The sequence below is a fragment of the Urocitellus parryii genome, chromosome 1 (genome assembly GCF_045843805.1).
Source record: "Urocitellus parryii isolate mUroPar1 chromosome 1, mUroPar1.hap1, whole genome shotgun sequence".
NCBI lineage: Eukaryota > Metazoa > Chordata > Mammalia > Rodentia > Sciuridae > Urocitellus > Urocitellus parryii.
Window position 1 is genome coordinate 138,514,693 of NC_135531.1, and position 14,068 is coordinate 138,528,760.

At 37.6% G+C, this 14,068-nt stretch overlaps 1 pseudogene; it reads right to left on the bottom strand.

Annotated features, from left to right (window-relative positions):
* Positions 1-11,097: 11,097 nt before the first annotated feature.
* On the bottom strand, positions 11,098-12,381 carry LOC113190706 (archaemetzincin-2-like; annotated as a pseudogene).
* Positions 12,382-14,068: the final 1,687 nt, after the last annotated feature.

Genomic DNA, 14,068 nt, shown 5'->3' on the forward strand with positions numbered 1-14,068 from the left:
GAGAGAGAGAGAGATATCAAGGTATAAAGGAAGAAGAAGATGGGACACTACTCAATATATCTGTATAACTATGAGTCTTAGAGCCATAGTAATGTTTCCATATGTTACTATGCATTTTTATATAGCATTTATGTGTGCTAAGTATTATATGTAGAAAAGATTTTTTTTTCAGAGTAGAAATTAGAAGTTTATTAAAGGACAGCAGAAAAGACTTCTCCGGGAGGAAGAAGGGGACCCAAGAGGTGGAATCCGTGGAAGTGCGGTTGTCTCCCATTTTTATAGTTCTTTCAGTGATGGAATGTAGGTGGGAAGGCCAGAGGGGTGGGACACAGGTGGGCCAAATAAGTAGTCTGAGCAGGATGTAGAGAAGATTTAAAACATGCAGGAAAGGCACAGAAAGACAAGTACCACGAATCTCATTCACATGGAATATAGAAAAAATCAAACAGGTTTTGAGGAGAGCTCAAAATGGAATTTAGTAATGAATGAATGAACTGTATTTCAAGTGAATAATACAACCACACTGGCGGGGGAAGGAAAAAGTAACTCAAGTGAGTTACAGCATTGTGGTGGGCTGCCATAAAGGAACTGCACACACACATTGAGTCTGGTTAGTCAATTTGTTTTTCACAGCTGTAGGTTTGGAAACTATGTTATGTGTACATGAGGAATGAGAAGATAAATATATTGTGGATGAGGGGCATCTTGAAAGGATTCAAGAACCAACTTGCTTTTGATGGCTAAATCTTGGGCAACACAATTTGAACAACCAAATAATGACAAAATGTGTTCTACTCCATTAAGTAAGAATACCCAGGAGAATCCTATATGCAGTGGAATCTCTGTGAAATGTAAAAGGAATGGTAGCAATGGAAAAAAGATCAGTAGGCAACACCATAGGAATAATTTTTATAAGAATTATAAGAAACATTTTTGGGTGCCAAATTAGTGGATACAAGTGTGATAGGAAACCTGATTTGCTTGGTATAAAAATATTTCCTCACAGGATACTCACCAATGGCCAAAGGAAAACTCGTCTATTTATGGTAAGGAAACCTGGCATGCACCACCTTAACCAAGTGACCAATCAAAATCACCAGTAATAAGACATATTGACCTCTTGTATCTCCTGATATGATAGACTAGGGCAGAATGTCACTTCTGTGGATTCTTGTCGATAATGCATAATCTCAATCTAATCATGAGAAAAGATCAGACACAAAATAACTGTCAACTACTTTACAAAAGTGTCAAGGCCATGAACAAGAAGACTGAAGAACAGTCATAGACTGAAAGAAAATAAAGAAATATGACATCTGGATGCATTGTGAGTTCCTGATTTGAATTTTGGATTAGAAAAAAGGACCAGAAGTAGCATTTCACTGATGTTAATTAGGTGATTTGAACAGTTGTACTGTGGTTATAGAAAGTGTAAACATGAGTGCCAGGTGAAGGGTACACGGAAACTTTTATTTTTGCCATCCCTTGTAAGTTTAAAGTTTTCAAAGCAAAAAAGGTGTAAAAATACATCATGGAAGTTCTGTTTTGAGGGGGATGGGAAACACAGTGTGAGCCAGCTTTTCCGTAACTTCAGTTCAGGAAGGGAGATAATAAAGGGAGATAATATAACTGATGTGTTATAACAATAGAGGCTCAGGGGCGGTGGAGCCTGGGTCAGTGGGTGAGGTCAGAGAGGGTTATCCTGAGGAAGTGGTGGTTGAGATCTGAAAAAGGGGAATCAAGTAGGTGAAGGGAGGGGAAAAGGGTTTTGAACTGGAATAGCAGAGGTAGAGGCCCTGTGTCACGCGAAGCATAGTGCCTTGGGGGAACTGGACCCAGGCCAGTGTGATTGGAAGGAGAAGGTGCTACTGGTTTAAGAGGCCAGGAAGATAAGCACAGAACACTTCACCCAGAGCCTTTTGGTTCATGGTTGATTCTTCCTGACCAGCAAGTCCAACTTCCTGTTTGAGGTCACTTGAGAAATTTCCCTTGACAGAGTCATATTATGAGAGCAATTCCACTTCTAAATGGGGTTTGTGTGCCATAGAGATGGTTTTTCTTTTCCTTTTTTTTTGGGTAATACTGGGGATTTAACCTAGGAGCTCACTCATGCTAAGCAAGTACTCTACTATATATATATATATATATATATATATATATATATATTAACATGTATCTATCTATCTATTTATCTATGTATATATAAAATATAACTCAAGTCAATCCACTTGAAGAAAATTTCTATGGCATTTTATAGTCTGTATTTTTAAAAATTTCTTTATTTCTTGGTGGTGCTGGGGATAAAACCCAGGGCCTCCTACATGCTAGGCAAGTGCTATACCACTGAGTTACAATCCCCAGACCCTGTTCCACATATCCTTCAAAATCATTCAGTTATATGGATATGACTTATTAAGAAAAACAAAACAAAACAACAACATGGAACCATCCTCCATATTTTATTGATATACAGTAAGCCACAGGTATTTCAAGTGTCCAAGATGGTAAGTTTTGACTTATGTACAATTCTGTAAAACCATCTCCACAACTGAGATAGTGAACAGAGTAACTATCACAACCAAAGGTTTCTTCACACCCCTTTGGAACACTGCCTTCTCACCATCTGCTTTCTGTTATTACAGATAATTTTTCATTTTCTGAAATTTTCTATAAGCAGAATCACATAGTATATACTCTTTTATTGATCTGGATTATGTCACTCAGCATAATTATTTTGAGACAAACACTTGCATACAGGTATTTTAATGATGTCCTCTTTTAAAGGTGAAGATCTTGGAATGGAATAGTTGGATCAAATGACAAACATATGTTCAACTTTTTTTTTTTTGTGGTACTGAACCTGGGGTACTTTATCACTGAGCTACATACCCAGACCTTTTTATTTTTATTTTATTTTTAATTTAATTTAATTTAATTTTTTTTAAAGAGAGAGTGAGAGAGGAGAGAGAGAGAGAGAGAGAGAGAGAGAGAGAGAGAGAGAGAGAGAATTTTTAATATTTATTTTTTAGTTCTCGGCAGACACAACATCTTTGTTGGTATGTGGTGCTGAGGATCGAACCCGGGCCGCACGCATGCCAGGCGAGCGCGCTACCGCTTGAGCCACATCCCCAGCCCTTTAATTTTAATTTTGACCCAGAATCTTGCTAAATTGCTGATGCTGGTCTTGAACTTGTGATCCTCCTGCCTCAGCTTCCTGAGTGGCTAGGATTATCAGTGTGTGTCATAGTACCTGGCTTATGTTTAATGTTTAAAGAAACCATAAGCAGTTTATCAAAGTGGTTGCACCATTTTCCACTAGCAATTGCAACATATGGAGTTTCAGTTATTCTGCATCTTTACCCACACTAGCATGGTCGGTTTTTAGAATTTAAGTTTGTCTAATCAATGAATAGTGGTATACTCTTATGGTTTTAATTTGAATTTCTCTTAATGGCTAATGATGTAAAATTTTTTAAAAAAATTTCTTATTTGTTTTCATTAGTTATAAATGATAATAAAATACATTTTGACCCATCATACATAAATTGAGCATAATTTCTCCTTTTTCTGGTTGTACATGATGTAGATTCACACTGGTCGTGTAGTTATATGTGCACATAAGGTAAAGTTATGTAAAACATTTTTAAGAATATGCTTCTTGGGCTGGGGTTGTGGCTCAGAGGTAGAGTGCATACCTAGCATGCATGAGGCACTGGGTTTGATCCTCAGCACCACATAAAGTAAAATAAAGACATCGTGTCCACCTATAACTAAAAAATAAATATATATATTTTTAAAAAGAACATGCTTCTATATCACCCATATATTTTCTTTGGTGCATTTTAAAAAGTTGAGTTTGGGCTGGGGATGTATATCAGTGGCAGGGTACTTGCTTAGCATAGGCGGCCCTGAGTCTGATCCCTAGTATTGCAAAACAAAACAAAACAAAACAAAACAAAACAAAGAGTTGTTTTCCTATTGTTAGAGCTTAAGAATTTAAAAATATATTCTGGATGATTCTTTCATTAGATAACATGCTTTGTGAAGATGTTCTTTGATTATGGCCTTTCCTTTCGTGCTTTTGGTAGTACTTTAAGAAAAGAAGTTGTTTTAATTTTGATAAAGTGAACTTAGCAGTTTATTTTATGACTGTGCTTTTGCTATCACAGCTAAGCAATTTTTGCCTCAATGAAGGTCACAGAAATTTTTGCCATTTTTCTTAAGATTTCATGGCTTTAGATGTTAGTTTAGGTTTGGTTTCACCTTGAGTTGATTTTTGTGTATGATATATGATATTGATCCAAGTTATTTTTATGTGGATAATCTGTTGCCCACATGTATATAGAGTTAATTTCTGGGCTCTATTCTGGGCCATTGATTCTTTGTCTATGTTGGAATCAATGCCATGGAGTTTTTTTCTTTGGTTTGCAGTGCTGGGATCTAACCCAGGGCCTGGTGTATGCTAGGTAAGCACCCTATCACCAAGCTACACCCTCAACCCCTGCATGTTTTTTTTTTTATTTTTAAAATTTGTTCTTTTAGATAAACATGACAGTAGAGTATATTTTGAAACACTATCCATATGTGGAATGTAACTTTTTGTAATTAATATTCCATTCTTGTGGTTGTACATGATGTGGAGTTATATTGGTCGTATATTCGAGTATGAACATAGGAAACTTACTCTACTATCTTTTCTATTCCCATTTCCTCTCCCTTCCCTTCATTCCCCTTTTTCTAAACGAAATAACTATTTTTTTTAACCCTCCCCCTTTTTGTGAGTTAGCATCTGCATAGCAGAAAGAACATTTGGCCTTTGTTTTTGGGGGGGGATTGGCTTATTTTACTTACCATGATATTCTCCAGTCCCATCTATTTACTGGCAAATGCCATGATTTCATTTTTTATGGCCGAGTACTATTCCAATGTGGATATATATATATATATCAATTATTGCATCTTTGTTATAATTTTTGAAATGAGAACTCCTCCAACTTTGTTCTTTTTTCAAAGATATTTTGGTTATTCTGGGTCATTTTCATTTACATATAAGTTGTTGAATTAGCTTATACAAAAGAACCTTCTTACATTTTTGATTGGAATTAGGTTGAAGCTACAGATGAATATGGTGAGAACTGACATCTTAACAACCATCCTCTTCTCGATGATGTGTCTCTTCCCATTTATTTAGGCTTTGACTTTTTTTTTTTTAATATTTATTTATTTTTTTAGTTTTCGGCAGACACAACATCTTTGTTTGTATGTGGTGCTGAGGATCGAACCCAGGCTGCACGCACGCCAGGCAAGCGCACTACCGCTTGAGCCACATCCCCAGCCCAGGCTTCGACTTCTTTTAGCATTGTGTTGTAGACCTATTGTATTTTGATGCAGTTCACTTTATTGTGATTTGTGGAATTTGCCATTTCTTGCACATTGAAGGTTTGGGGTAATCCTGCATCAAGCCAAGTCGATTGGTGCTCCTTTTTTTTTTTTTTAAGACAATGTGAGGAAATTTGAATATTGATATAGTTGATATTATTAAAATAATACTCAATTTACTTTTGGTGTGTTAATTGCACTGTAGTTATGTTTATTGAAAGAGTCAATTCCATTTACAGATAAACACTGAAATATTTACGGATAAAATAAAAAGTATTTATAGCAATAATTACTATTTAAATTGATGCATTTAAAGCAGATCTGATTTGACTCCTAGCTCTGTTATTTTCTTCTTTTTTTTTAAAAAAAATTATTTGTTCTACTTAGTTGTATATGACAGCAGAATGCATTTCAATTCATCATACACAAACGGAGTGCAATATTTCAATTCTCTGGTTGTACACACATAGAGATGCACCATTTGTACAATCATACATTTTCTTATCCTCATAACCCCTCCCCATTTCTTTCTTTTTTTTAGAAAGAGAGAGATAATTTTTAAATATTTATTTTATTTTATTTTTTTTAGTTTTCGGCGGACACAACATCTTTGTTGGTATGTGGTGCTGAGGATCGAACCCGGGCCGCACGCATGCCAGGTGAGCACGCTACCGCTTGAGCCACATCTCCAGTCCCATTTCTAGTCTCTGGCACATTTTGGCAATGGTTGCATTCTTTCAACCTTTTCCATAATTACTATATTTTTTATGGTGCTGTGCGACTGGAGATCTTTTATATTATTATTTTAATTGTTCTGGTACATCATGACTTAAATGATAAATGTGTGTGTGTGACTGTTCAACTTACCAGCCATTCCTCTGACTCTCCCTCTTTGGGGACCTCTCTATTCTCTGAGATACAACCATGTTGAAACTGGACCAGTTGTTATCCCCACCACAGCCTCTAAGTTAAAGGCCGAGTTACACATTTCTCACTTGAAATGGAAAGCTAGATATGATTAAGCTTAAGTAGAAGCCCTGCTGAAAACCAAAATACGCCCAAAGATAGGCCTCATATGCCCAATGGTTAGCCAAATTGTAAATGCAAAGAAATTCTTGAAGGAAATTCAAAGTTCTACACTAGCTTTATTGGTGATAGGAGAAAGTTTTGGTGGTCTGGATAGAAAATCAACCCAGTCAGAGCAATCCCTTAAAAAACCTAATCCACAGCAGGACCCTAATTTCCTTCAGTTCTACAAATTTTGGCAAGAAAGCTGCAGAAGAAGTCTGAAACCGGCAGAGGTTGGTTCTTGAGGTTTAAGAAGCCATAGGAAGGAAAATGTATTTTTTTAAAAAAATTTTTAGTTGTAGATGGGCCCAATACTTTTATTTCATTTATTTTTTATTTTTATGTGGTGCTGAAGATAAAACCCAGTGCCTCACACATGCTAGGCAAGTGCTCCACCACTGAACTACAAAACCCCAGCCCAAAAATGTATTTTTTTCCCCATAGCTGGAAAACATACTGGAGAATCCTGGAACCATCCACAAAACCAAAGAGGGGAAAATTCCCCCAGCAGACTCAAGACTTCAGAGACTGACACTCGGATTCAGTGCTACCAGGAGTCTATCTTTTATCTCTGTAATTTTTTTTAATAAGATATCATTTTGTAGATGAGGCTACTCTACATTACAAGAAAAGATAACTAATGAAAGCCTTATAGTTATGATCTAAGGAGATGGAAACCCTTTTTTCCACCCTCAATTAAAAATTATTAGTGGGCTGGGGATGTGGCTCTAGCGGTAGCGCACTCACCTGGCATGTGTGCGGCCCGGGGTTCGATCCTCAGCACCACATACAAACAAAGATGTTGTGTCCGCTGAAAATTAAAAAATATAAAAAAAATTATCTCTCTCTCTCAAAAAGAGAGGGCTAAGGAGAATTATTTAAAAAAAAAAAAAAAGAAAAAAAGAAATGGGTTCTCTGGGCCTGGGGTTGTAGGTCAGTGGTAGGGTATTTGCATAACGTGCACAAGGCCCTGGGTTCAATCCCTAGCACTGAAAAAAGAAAGAAAAGATTTTTTTTTTCCCTTAGGTAAGTTCAGGATTCTCACAAGAAGGGACATTTAAAAAGTGTCCTGGGCACTTGCAAGTGTGAACACCAGTTGCCTTAAGACATGCTGATGTGTAGCGGTCACCACCGCTAGCTCACTCATGATTCCCTTATATAAACCTGGTGTTTCCAGGGTGGACTGGCACGACAGATGCAGTGTGAGCAGCGTCATCCAACACTAAACTGAAGAGCAGTGAAATAGGGCCATGTGACGTCTTCTGGAATATATTCTTTTGATTTTTTTTTCCAGATTGGCAGCAGCAATGAAAATTCTCAATTCTCAATGATGAAGAGATTGTTCAGTGGATAGAATCAAGGAAAGAATATACACAAATGGGCTTTATTCCATACTGATTATAGAATAATGCCACGTGTGTACTCAGAATGAATGGGTGCATGAGGCTGTAGGCTTTTGTGTTGGAACCCTTCATTCTTTCAGTAGTGTTTTTGACATTCTGCACTCCTCCTGGGTGAAGGAGCATATCTGATAAAAACAGACTCTACCACCTCCCTAAAAGGGCAGGCCTCTCTTCAATTCAACTCCACACGTACGTAGTAACACCTAGGGACATAGTTTTGTAGGGGGAGCAAAAAGGAAGATGTCTTCATCTTTCCAGGTCTCATAATCTCATCTGACAGCCTTTCAATCCCAACCCACTCCCAAACATATAAATAAGGTACCATGCAGAGCGGCAGAATGTTTAGGAAGCAGCATTGAAATGTTAACCAAATGTGTGTGCATACCTGTATGGGCACACACACACCTGTGTAGGGACTACATAGGGTAGCTTTAAAAGAAAAGGGGATATTTGAGGAATGTAGTAAATAACAATTTCTGAATCTTTCCCCTTCTCTAACCTGTCTGGTGAATTTCTGTGTGTTTTAGAAGATAATTTTTGAGACATAAATTGAATCAGTTCTCATAGATTTACCGTTGGTATAAGAATGAAATACAGTTCCATAGGCGCTTAAAATGTACTAAAAAGTACTTAATTGGTTTGACTTTTGCCACAGTTTAAGAAAACCATCATCTTGAATCAAAGTAGTAAACAGCAGCCTACTTTCAGGTTCACTAAATTTTGTCAGTGTCCTAACTGTGCATACAGAACAAGCTTGTTAATAGAGTCCCTACTTAAGGAAAAAAGGGGTTTTCTTTTCATGCTGAAACTCCTCTCTGGGATCAGTGATTTTTTCATCAATTCCCCTTTCTTCATCAGTTTTCTCAAGGAAAGAAGACACATTATCAGAAGCCAAGAAGAACATAACATGACCCACATCATTTCAAACCTAAGAAGAGCTAGTTGTAGGAGTTAAGACCACCAGGCAATACTGAATGGTTACTATTTCTCCTGGGCATTTTCTCAATGACTATCTCTCCCCATAAAAAGTGTTTTTGGCTAAGCCAGGATTCAATGAATCATAAAACCAAAAGGCTGTTGGTGAGCAGCAGAATCCATTAGATAGCATGAACATTACTACTTCAGAATGCAGATGTTAAGCTGTCAAGAATTTTGGTGCACACTGTCTGTGATTAATGAAAAAATCACCAATACACAGGCTGTGCCATATGATTATGATATTAAAAAGATGTAAGTTTCTCCAAGGGTAAGTAATGTAATCTGTTAGGAATAAGGCTAAAGTATTGAGAATATAAATCTCCCTGAAGAAGTGTTCAGGGTGCGTGTTGAGTTTTGAATTCCATTTTAAAATGTGTTAATCATTATGACATAACCTACTTCCAGGGAATGAATAGAACTTAGGAAACAATATCTCAGAAAATCATTGAAAATAATTTATTTTTTTATTTTTTAAAATTTCATCTAATGATGAGTAATTGAGATACCAAGCATAAAAGTGACTTACAACCACTGAGCCTTGTAATATTATTACAAGTCAGTTTGGAACAATTAGATTCAATTAGTCCCTGATTTTAAAATTCAGCAAATAGCAACAACTAGGTTAATTCTATAGTTTAAAATGATCTTTGCTTTTAAAAGTATTATCAATTAAAATACTCTATATTAAATGACAATGGTATATACATTTTTTTCACTTGTTGTTCCTAGAGATATCTTGATTATGTATTAATACAGCTTGAAAATAATATATTTAAATAACATTTCATTATAATAAAGCAAAATGATGCCATTAAATGTTTTCATATCCACATTCAAAGACATTCCTCTAGTTATTTTTGTTTATCGTGTTTTTCACTTTGCATATAGTTAGCATGTAGGAAAGTTTTTTTAATATTTAAATTGCACAACTAAAACCTATACTTCAGTTATATAAACGGAGGACAATTTTGCAACATTGTATGGTCCTTAAAGACAGAAGTCTAAGGTCTCCTTGCCTGAAGCACCCAGATTGAAAACAGCCAAGCCTCTGCAGAGGCCAGGCCTGATCGAATTCTCACAGTTCATGGGAGAGAGAATGTGTTTTTCAGGCAATACTGAATAGCTTGACAACATAATCTCCTAAGTAAAACAAAATAATGTTAGATTAAGAAAACCTTATTTCAGCTGGGTGCGGCGGCACACACTTGCAAGAAGAATCATGAGTTCAAAGACAGCCTTAGAAACTCGACAAGGCACTAAGCAACTTAGTGAGACCCTGTCTCTAAATAAAGTGTAAATAAGGGATGGGGAGGTAGCTCAGTGACTAGGCACCCTTGGGTTCAAACCCTGGTAACAAAAACAAACAAACCACCTCCTCATTTCTACATTAATATCTGTATTTTAGTTTCTGAATAGCTTAATTGCAAGTGTCGATATTTTTGAACACTAGAGGGGAGTATATGTAAAAGAAAGAAGAAAGGAAAGTCAGCATTGACATTATCTCCTTCCTCAGAGTTTTGTACAACATTAGGTCTCACTAAACTGCTTATTTTTTTTTTAAGTTCTTTTTTTTTTAAAGAGAGAGAGAGAGAGAGAGAATTTATTAATATTTATTTTTTAGTTTTTGGCGGACACAACATCTTTGTTTGTATGTAGTGCTGAGGATCGAACCCAGGCCGCACGCATGCCAGGCGAGCACGCTACCGCTTGAGCCACATCCCCAGCCTCAACTGCTTATTTCTTAAGTGGAGTGATTAGAATGCATTTAAACAGTGTCCGATATCCCCTTTTGAATGTCATTTTTCAAAAATTTGAAAGGACTAATGGCAAAAAAGACAGAATATTTAAGCAGAAAAAAGTGGGCAATGCTGTAAGTAGTGACATTCTATCCTTGTCTTAGTTTACATAGAAGAAAGAAGAATTATACCTGATTTAGGAGACGCCATTCTACATAGTTAGCTATCCTTGTGTCTAAATAAAACAATGGATACTCTCAGATTGGAGCCAGACTTTTCCTGATGGTGAAACCCTGAGATTCCCAGGCCAAATTTCTGGTTTCAGCAGACAGAAAGTCTCCAGAATTTCCATATGGGAGAGACAACTTGGAAGCCACTGGATGGGGAATTAGAAAGGTGAAGATTTCATGAGTTAATATAGATAACTTTTAAAACTCAGAACTCTTGACACATAGTAGGAATTCCCTGTATTCATTCTTTTTTTAAATGTGTAAATATTTATTTTAATTGTTTCTATCTGAAGATACTTATTTTTAGAGAACAGCAAGGCATTTTATTATGCACTCTTTCCATTCCTTAAAGGCTCCCACAGGTTTTGGTAAATACACATTATTTTCATGACTATGTTTCAGAGCTGTTCTTGGTGTGTCAGCAGACGCATCATCAATCCCCTTTACCAGTGCTTTGTATCTTTCCGCAATATTAAAGCCAATGGCACACTGTACCTTGCCTAGATAGACAGGGCAAAGGTTTAGAGGATGGCGGTCAGCTCTCTCCAAGTGGTTGGAGCCTTAGGCATGCGAGCCACTGGCAGAGTCACAGTTCAGATATGTGTCCAATTTCATGGGTTAAAGTCTTATAGGACTAGCAGCAGAAAACACTAGTGATTTCAGGAATAGTTATCAAAAAGGGAATAGCCATTGGAAGATTTTTTTTCTGGAGCTTCTGCACTGTGCCTTCATTGTGTAAGCTATAGAATTCACTGCCATATCTCGTGAAGCTGAAAAGCCCCACACCATCTGTCAAACAAGCCTGTCCAAAGACGAAATTCTAGGAACCTCTGGGATAAGATCAATCATTGTTATTTCCACAACACAGAAGGCATCTTCAAGTTTCTTTCTTTCTTTTTTTTTTTTTTAAGAACTTCAGGATATGCCCTGTATGAATTTATAAATTGCGTGTGTGATGGTTCACTCTAAAAGAACACTGTGTGGCAGAAACAGAAACCGGTTTCTAGGAGTTTCATAGTCAGTACACATGCACACACACACACACACACACACACACACACACACAAATGCTTCATAGTAGCCTTTGAGCCATTTAATATATTCTTTTTTTTAAGAGAGAGAGAGAAGAGAGAGAAGAGAGAGAGAGAATTTTTTAATGTTTATTTATTTTTTTAATTTTCAGCGGACACAACATCTTTGTTTGTATGTGGTGCTGAGGACCAAACCCGGGCCGCACGCATGCCAGGAGAGCACGCTACCGCTTGAGCCACACCCCAGCCCTAATATATTCTTTATTGATAACTCTGGTGTTTCCTAGAGATTCAATTGGCCAGTATATAAATACTATGCTTCTCTGGAGAGGGTATCTTTCTGTAGGGATTACTGAAAAACTGTTCAAAGTCTTGGGGAGCCTCAGAATGGGAGGGGATCCAATCTGATTGTGAATGCAAAGTAGTAGGTCCAAAGAGATCACTTAATTGCTGTTCCATAGCATCTAATTTCTCATAGTGTGAGACAAGCACTGACTGGGTTCTTAGAGATGAGAGCCGTTTTTAGTGTCTGTTCAGAGTGATGTAATACTTGCATGTTCATAAACAAAGGCTCCCAGTGAAGTTTTTACCGTACCAGGACAGGCTTGTCTGGAATGTGCTGTGGAGGGTGCCTTCACTCCTGACAGGTCTCCATGCTGCCGCCCCAGCTGTATTCACTCTTATTGAAAGATTCTTTGATCATTTCAAAGGATAATACCATGGATTAGGTTTAACTGGTTGGGTTTAAGGAGGATAATAGATTATGAAATCAAAGTAGGGAAAACAAGAGCTCCCTCTAGCCAACTCACACATCACTGCGTATGTAATAGTCAGAACATACATGAAATGTGCCTATTCTATGTTCATTCTCTGCAGATAGTGGCTATGTAGTGACAAGTGAGAGGTGATAGTTTTGGACCTTTAGATCTTTCAGATGATAAGTTTAAAGTTGGAAAAAATCCAATTATTTATTAATTCATTTAATGAGCACCTGCTGCATGTCAGCCACTGCTCAGGAAAGTTAGATGCAGGAGAAAACAAAACAGAGATCACCAACCTCCAGGAGCTGAAATTCTAGAGGTGAAAATTCTAGAGTATCAGAAGCTGATAAGTATCTTTTTCCATCACACAGTCCAATTATAACTGATTAAATAACTACATCTAAATAACTATATTGAAATTACTAATCATAAAAAGATATTCATAATAATTACATTTGTTGCTGGATGAATTTTAGTTTTGTTACTAACTATTCAAGTGTTTCAAGCAGCTACTACTAAGTTCAAATCCACCTTACTCTCTGAATTCAGATAACTGAAGTCTAGAAAACTACAAAATAGAACTTTAAAATAATACAAAACTTTAATATTGTTGGTGCAGGGCTTATGCAAAGATAAAGAACAGAATATTATAAAAATTGAATTTAATTACAATGAAAAAACACAAAAGAAAAACAAATACCATAATGGTGACTGACATAGTGATCTGGTCATAGCCAGTTTTTAATTTTTAATATCGACTCCAAGTTAATGAAAGGTCACTATTAATTTATATAAAAATATTTACGGTCTAAATTATAGCATTGCCGGGGGATCCAGCATGGAGGCTGGCGGAGAGGCAGCGCTTTCAATACCCCCCCAGTGATGGGGTCATAAAGACGCATAGATAACGCTTAGATTCTACCAACGGAGAATCTCCTAGCAAAATTCCACTGAAGGGAGACTGGCCGGGAACTACTAGGATTTTTTGAAGTGACAGTTGGCCCCAGATGAGCGAATCCCTGCCACGATATGCAGAGGTCCAGATCCGCCAGCCACAGTCTGCACGCTGTGGTGTGGCTGCCAGCCCATCCGCCCGCAGCAAACGTGACTGGGTCCCACTAGCCTCCGAGATGCAGCTTGGCAGGAAGAAGTCTTTAGTCAAACCTTCATGAAATAGCGAGCTGGGAGCTGAGGCCAACCGGGGACGGACCAGTCCCACCCCTCCCTTCGGACACTCCAGCAAGGAGCCTGGGGCCCGCCATAGCAGAGAGGGGACATCATCGGAGTTCGGCTGACGGAATTCCTTCCCAGCAGAATCCACTTTATCAGGTGTGTGACTCCCTCCCCATCCAAATACAAGCAGCCAGGAAACTTCATGGACCTTTCAGGGGTCGTGTCTGTAGGGAAGCAGAGGGGATCCCCGACCCACAAACCCCCATATCACCAGCGGTGACTCCCGAGGTCTTAGCCGCCAGTTTACCA